This window comes from Buceros rhinoceros, unplaced genomic scaffold (assembly GCF_000710305.1).
Source record: "Buceros rhinoceros silvestris isolate BGI_N320 unplaced genomic scaffold, ASM71030v1 scaffold11447, whole genome shotgun sequence".
Taxonomy (NCBI): Eukaryota; Metazoa; Chordata; class Aves; order Bucerotiformes; family Bucerotidae; genus Buceros; species Buceros rhinoceros.
Genome location: NW_010421599.1, coordinates 30,641 through 37,844, shown reverse-complemented (window position 1 = coordinate 37,844; position 7,204 = coordinate 30,641).

Below are 7,204 nucleotides of genomic sequence, written 5' to 3'. Positions count from 1 at the left end.
AAAGGGAACAGCTTGTGTAAACCTTCACTTCTTCGGTTTTTTTTCCCTTTTTCTCTCGGTTTGTGCATATGTGTAAAGTAGTTTTATTGTTTATTAGAAGTTTGTTTCAGTTCTGAATGTAGACCGAGGTGTGCATTTCTTCCTTCCCCTTTAAATCCCCTCTGTCTATAACAAGACAGAAGGATTCGTTAAGGTAATTCGAGGAGTTGTTATTACCTCAGTCCCTTGACCCTTAACAACCCTGTATGTTCATACCCTTCATCATGAAGAAATATGGACGCTGGAAACTGGAACATGCTCCATAGTTCCCAGAAGGCAGATTCCAAAGCACCTGCAATGATCCCAGTGTGCTAATGAGGAGATCACAGGGGCACTAATTGGAAGTACTGCTCTGTCTACAGCATCTGGGCCCATGTTGCCAACATCTGCTATGAGCAAGTCCTCCCAGCCTTCACATTCAGTTCAGCTCTGCTCACGTCTGGATCCGAGCTCAATTCAGTTTCTCGGTTGTTGGTTGAGTCTGGATTCAGGCTCCTGGCACAGTTCCAGCTCTTCAACAAACAGTAACTAATTAAATTATTTAATGAAACAGAACATAGTATTAAGAATTTCACTTCAACACCACAGAATTGTGTTATTATAGATCTCATTTGCAAAGCATTGTAAAGCAAGACTTTTAAACTACTTCTGTGTTCTATCCTTATTCCCAGAGAAAAGAGAATTGAATATTTATTAAATTAAATATACGCATTATGAAGGTTTTGCTTCATTTCTCATTGCTTCTTCTCCCTCCCTTCACCACCCCTCCCCCCCCACCCCAATGGTAACACTAGAATGTACATATTCAACCTGAAAGCTGAACTCTCAATGCTCTTCACTGGGCAAAGCACATCTGTTGTTATCTACTAGTTAGCTAGGAAGGGGCATTGATGTGCTCCGGAGGGAGCTGAGTTAAGTCAGATCATGTTTCTCCATCAGCCGGCAAATAGCAATGCTGTGATACCAAAAGTGAGGGCCATGAAAATGATCAGAGGGCTGGAACACCTCTCCTGTGGAGAGAGGTTGAGAGAGTTGGGGTTGTTCAGCCTGAAGAAGGCGGCTCTGGGGAGTCCCTGTTGCAGTCTTTCAATACTTAAAGGGGCTTATAAGGACGGACAAAGAGTTTTTACCAGGGTAGTGACAGGACAAGGGGGTAATGGTTTTAAACTAAAGGCAGATAGTTTAGACTAGATATAAGGAAGAAACTCTTAACTGTGAGGGTGGTGAGACATTGGAACAGGTTGCCCAGAGTAGTTGTGGATGACCCATCTCTGGAAATGTTCAAGTGGATCTTGAACAGACCTCCATCAGTAGACGGGGCTTTGAGCAACCTCATCTAGTGAAAAATGTCCTTGCCCATGGCAGTAAGGTTGAACTAGTTGATCTAGTGGGAAGTTCCCTTCCCACTCAAACCCATTCTATGATTCTATGAATTGAATAGAGAAAGTGCAGTGAGGAAAGTTTGGGGGAATTGAGAAAAAGATGGAGGAAACTCATCCTCGTCTTTATTGCGCTACCTTGTACTCTCTCACAAAAAGAGTCAACCAATGGCCCAAAACTTTAACAGACTCTGATGAATTGGCCATGGCTGGCTGCCTGACACCCACCCAAGCCACTCTCTCATTCTCTCTTCTCAACAGGACAGGGGGAGAAAACAAGGTGAAAAACATCATGGGTCGAGATACAGACAGGAAGATCACTTACCGAGTACCATCACAGGCAAAACAAACTTCACTTGCAAAAATTAGTTTAATTTATTGCCAATTAAAATAGAGTTGGGTGGTGAGAAATGAAGACAAAAATGCTAAAACTCCTCTCCTCACCCACCCTGTTTTTTCCCAGGCTCAACTTTCGTCCTTCACTCATGGCCTCTCCATCCCACCAGTTACTCCTTCCCTGCCTCACACTCCCAGAGACACTGAAATTTTAGGTGCTATGGCAATATATATAAATAAATTGGTAAATGATGATGTATATTAAACCCGAAGTATCATATCAGGCTGATGTATTTCAGTTGTACAAGTAGAGCAATACATTAATTTGCCATTTGTTTTCTTCTCTAAATCTCTTACATGGGTTTAGAACAAAGTTAAACTAAAGCACGGAGGATTATGAACACGGTGCTAGGAGGTTGTTGGTTCCTATTGTTTACACTGCACCCTGTATGATTAGTAGCAATGCAAATGAAGATAGTTTTGAAAAAACATTGTGGGAGTACCATCTTCACACATAGTATGGGAGGCCATGCTGGTATGTTTCAGAGACCAGACCAAATAATTTGGTTTAACGTTGCTAGTACAAATTGGTCAACATGAGGGTCAGGAAAGTTCTGCCCCTTCTCAAACACAGGGCACTGCACAACCTCAGTATGCTGCCAGTTGAGATTAACCTCCTAAAGCAGCCAATGCTGGCCAGAGACACAGACTTCAAAAGCATGTAATTCCATTGCTTTTAAGAGAAGGGACAATAAAATACTGTCTAGACAGAGATTAATCTCAGGCACCATTAGCATTGCTCCAGCGCTTCCTCTGGAGTCAGTGAGAAGGGACAGGCATTTTGAAAAGGCGTTCATCTTGTGCTAACAACACCTTTCAGGCTGGATCCTGTGCACCCAGCTTCCAAGTTCGTTTCTTCTGGTGACATCCAGTCTCCGATTAAGGCTGTCACAGACTTGAAGAACACATCACATCCTTACAATTAGCATCCATACAATTACTCCAAAATATTTCCTTCTACCTGTTTAACTTTGTAATCTGTTTTACAGTTGCCATTGCAATGAATACACAGACTAATGATTGAAAATAATACAGGACTCCATTCTGCCATAGAACATACTGACAACACAGGATTCCTTCTAAATTAGTACAAAAATAAAATCAAGCACCTATGTCAATTAATACCTTACTAATCTGCTTTTCCCTGTTTAAGGAATACAAGCTTTTGGTCTTGTTCAATCAATGTGATAAAGACTTACATACTGTGCAAGGCACATGTGGGAGTAAGATGTATGGTTTTGTATTACATTTGGAATCTTAGAAGATTTGATCGTTCTTCTGTAAATAGTTTCTACTTAAGAAGCTTTGGCTTGGGTTTTCTGCAAGATAATTTATTTTATGTGGCACTGTCCAGGCTCAACTTCACTACACTCTTTGGAGTCAGTGAGATGAAAAGACTCAGCTGTGCTGGCTCTTCCTCTGTTTTTTATTATTCACCTCTCTTGACTGATGTTGGCTGACTTACATACATCTAAAGTCATTCCCTGCTGTGCAGGAACGCTCTGAGGTGACAGAGATGTGAACCTCCTAACTCTTCAGATGCCCTCTTAAGAGCAGGAGCAGGGAGTAAGAGGAGATTTTATCCCAGCAATGACAATACCTCGTCATTTAGCAGCATCTCACTGAGGACCTTGGATAAGCGACATGACTGCAAGTCTTAAAGACTGGACTTGGTATATATAACCTTGATATGGGTAAACATTTCTTGATACTGTATAGTGTAAAAATGTCCCCTCTGGATTGCTGAGAGTGGAAAACAAAGTCATAGCTCTCCATGTCACAGTATCTTGGCAGGATACGTATTTGTGAAAAAAAAAAAAACCTTTACAAAGTGATGTGAACATTTTAGATGGTAGAATAAAATTATATCCACCAGCCTGTGGTTAGTTATGAATCCCAGAGGGAGAAGAAAAGTTCAAGGAGCCAGAAACATAATAAAATATTTTTATTTAACTTCAGCAGTATCAGTTTCCTAGTTTCCTTCTGAGATGTCTATCTTTTAAGAGACTCTATTCTAAGCCTGAGCCCATTTACGACAAACTAGAAAAGAAGTCTACAAGGGTTTCTTCCCATGTGCTGTGGTAGTTCTTCTCCTACACTGTGCTCCATCCTAAGCTGCATTTGGCCAGCAGGATCCACCCTACCCTCCGGAGACCTGAGGGAGGTGGTGAAGCTCAGCTGAATGATTTTTCCTCAAGACCCACAGCATGGACTGTACCAGCAGAGGTCAAGACTGTAAGATGTAGTTGGCTGCAAAAGAAAGCAGCACCCTGCTTCTAAATAGAAACAGCAGATTTTTTTCTTTCTTTCTTTTGGTTAAAAAACTAGCATAGAAAAATCGTTATCCTCAGTAGGCACTGGATAAAATAAAAAAAGTAAAGCATTACCATTTTATTGCCTTCTGGTTTGTCTTCATATGCCACAAAAATACAACAGTAATAATTATGATATATGCAAAGAAACTATAAAACATACGGAAAAATAAACCTGGAAATAGAGAAATAAATCCTGAAAGGTGTTGAGAGGTTTGGCTCCTGTATAAATATTTCCTGATGCAGCCTGTCACAGCCACTTACCCATCCCAGTACGGAAAGTCTAAAACCAGAATATTTACAGCAAGATACACTAAAAAGTCTGTTTGTACTGGTAACTGTGCATGGCTTAGGCTGAGTGCTCTTTCAGTACAAAGTGTATGAGAAGCACCTCAATACCTATTAACCATCTGCCACTAAACCAATGCCTTTTGCTATTACCATAAAAAAAAAAAAAAGAAAAAAAAAGCAATGGGTTTGTAAACGACTGGGGCAGAACCAATTGCCTGCAAATGGTCTGCCATGGGTCAACAACCCCCCACCAGCCTCCAGCTCCTGCAAGATAAATGCACCCGGTGTGGTAATGGGTTTTGCTGCCCAGGGATGAGGATCACGCAGGCTTTCGGTTGCACGTGGGGACAGGCACACCATCCCACTTTGTCATGACTCAGAGAGGAGTCATGAGGTGTGATGGGGTGTTTATTCTCCCAGAAGGTAGCTATAATTGCTTGATCACAACTCAGCTGAAAGCATGAAGTTCTTTCCCTCATTTCCCTCAGAGGTTATCCTGGTCATAAGCTCCAAGTTCACAAACCTCTGTAGCATCTAGGACAAGGGCTGAGCACAAGTCCAGCTTTGCTGCACCACACACAAACAGCACAGATCCAAACAAAACGAGCATCTTTGACCGCATTACAGCATCCACAGATAAACTCTTGCAGAAACAGACCCCAAGAAAGAAATCTCAGACTGATGGAAACATGCTCCCATTGTCTGACCAATGCAGCAATGGAGGAAGATGGATGAAAGTGCAGGAGGAATATATTTGTATGAAGTGGGAAACAAATGTAGTTTTTACAGTTAATACAGAAAACTGGCATGAACAGCAGCCTCCTGATATTCACAGTTGTCCTGAGAAATACCGCTAGGGAGAATTGGCAAGCCAGCCACAGCCTCACTGAGGCCTTCTCTGGGAGATGAGATACTACTGCATCTAATGCTAGGGCTGCATGCTGCCAAAACTGAGCCCCAAGGATGCTGGAAGGGAAGAAGGCAGGAATATTTTCTGAAGCAGGCCAAATCATTATAAATAACTACTTCTAAAGGTGAAGAACTACTTCTAAAAGTGACTGAAGTGGAAAGCTGATACTAGGACATTTAAAAAGATAGCCAGTAAACCTCTTTGGGTTGGTAATTAAAAGTTGTGGAGAAGCACTCACCCAGGCATGTGATAATTCTGTTAATGTGATTTGGAATGCTGAGAACTGAGATTTGGACACACTCCCCATCAGCTTCTATTCATAACGAAGCAGACCCAGCTGTTCGGTGAAATTACAGTATAACCTAATCATTGGCAGGTCCTATGGAAATGCTGTACATCATGACGAGGATAGTACTTTTTGCCCGACGAGCAGCTAAGACATAGGCAGAGGTGAGAAATGGTGGAGCAAACGTTAAATTTTTACACACTGGAAAATATCAGGACAGCAGTTCCTATGCAGTTGTAAAACTGAAATGATCTGAAAATATTAGAGGCTTTTGTAGAGCGTGATTCTGTAGCATTTCCAGAATTGCTGTGTTTTAGTGGTTTTAATGCTTTTACAGTCAATTAATCTTAATCTTTTCATTATTTACATGATTACCTATCTCTTTATATAAATATAGTTATAAAAACTGAATACAGAACAGCTAATGGCTACATATGCCAAAGCAAAGTTTTCCAGTTATATTTTATTTTTTATTCACCAATAAAACAGGTTTTAGTTTATCCAAATTATTAATGAATTTATGCTGGTTTATCAAATTGATTTTATCAAAATGATTATAAACAAAACAGATTTTAAACATTTGCCACATTTAGCGTCAAAATTTTTCTAAATCAAACTGCTTCATTTAACAGTTCCAAATAATATTTCGAGATCAAATTTACTTCATGTTGATGCTTTTTAAAGTTTCTTCAATAGCGAGTCAGGTGACACAAAAAGTTTATTTGCTCTACCCAAATTACTATTTCATTTTCCTAAATAACGGGCTGACAACAAACCCAGTTGTCCCGGTTTGAGTGACCCTCAACCCGTAACACCAGTGAAGGACTCTGGTTCTTGCTTTCACTAAGCCTGTGGGGAGATGTTGCTTTTTCTTTTTTCTCTTGGGTTGGTATTTCCCCTTTACTTCCAGTTATGTCACATGAAGACTATTGCACACACCAAATATGCCAGATATGGCCACATACCTGCATGGCCACTTGCCAGGCTCCTGAGCTCCTGAAAACCAAGCCTGTCAAGAACAAGATGGTGATGTAGCTAGAGGAGGATTTCTGAGAAGGATTCAGCCCCAGGTTCTGCTTACCACCAGAATCAATGGGAAAGCACTCAAGCCAGAGTACAGCCTCATCCTCCAGGTCCTATATGCTTGGGAGTTCGGAGTCAAGCCTGCCGTACTGCAATTTCCTTATACAACACCCCTGAGAGATCCCTAGGAAGCAGCACAACTCCCTGTTTGCTGGAAATAACAGCCACATGCATCACTCCCAAAAGCACAAGCAAAGGTAAAGGTGGTAAACCAAGGTTGTCCCCTGATTTTCCCAAGGGAGGAGAGGTGGCTACATGTCTCTCCATGACCTGAAGCAAAAGGACTGAAAAATCAGGTGCCACCATAAGATCCCAGCCCTCGGATCACTGTGGCTCCTGTCAGCATCATGATATAGAACAGGCTTGCAAGGGCAACTTTCCTTTCTGAATAAAATGAAAAAATGGAAAAGATGCTCCATGTTAGAAACATTTTTATATATCTTCAATTGCCTGTATATGGCATCTGGAGGATGACAACTTCCTTTTAATACAAAACTTGTAAATGTGG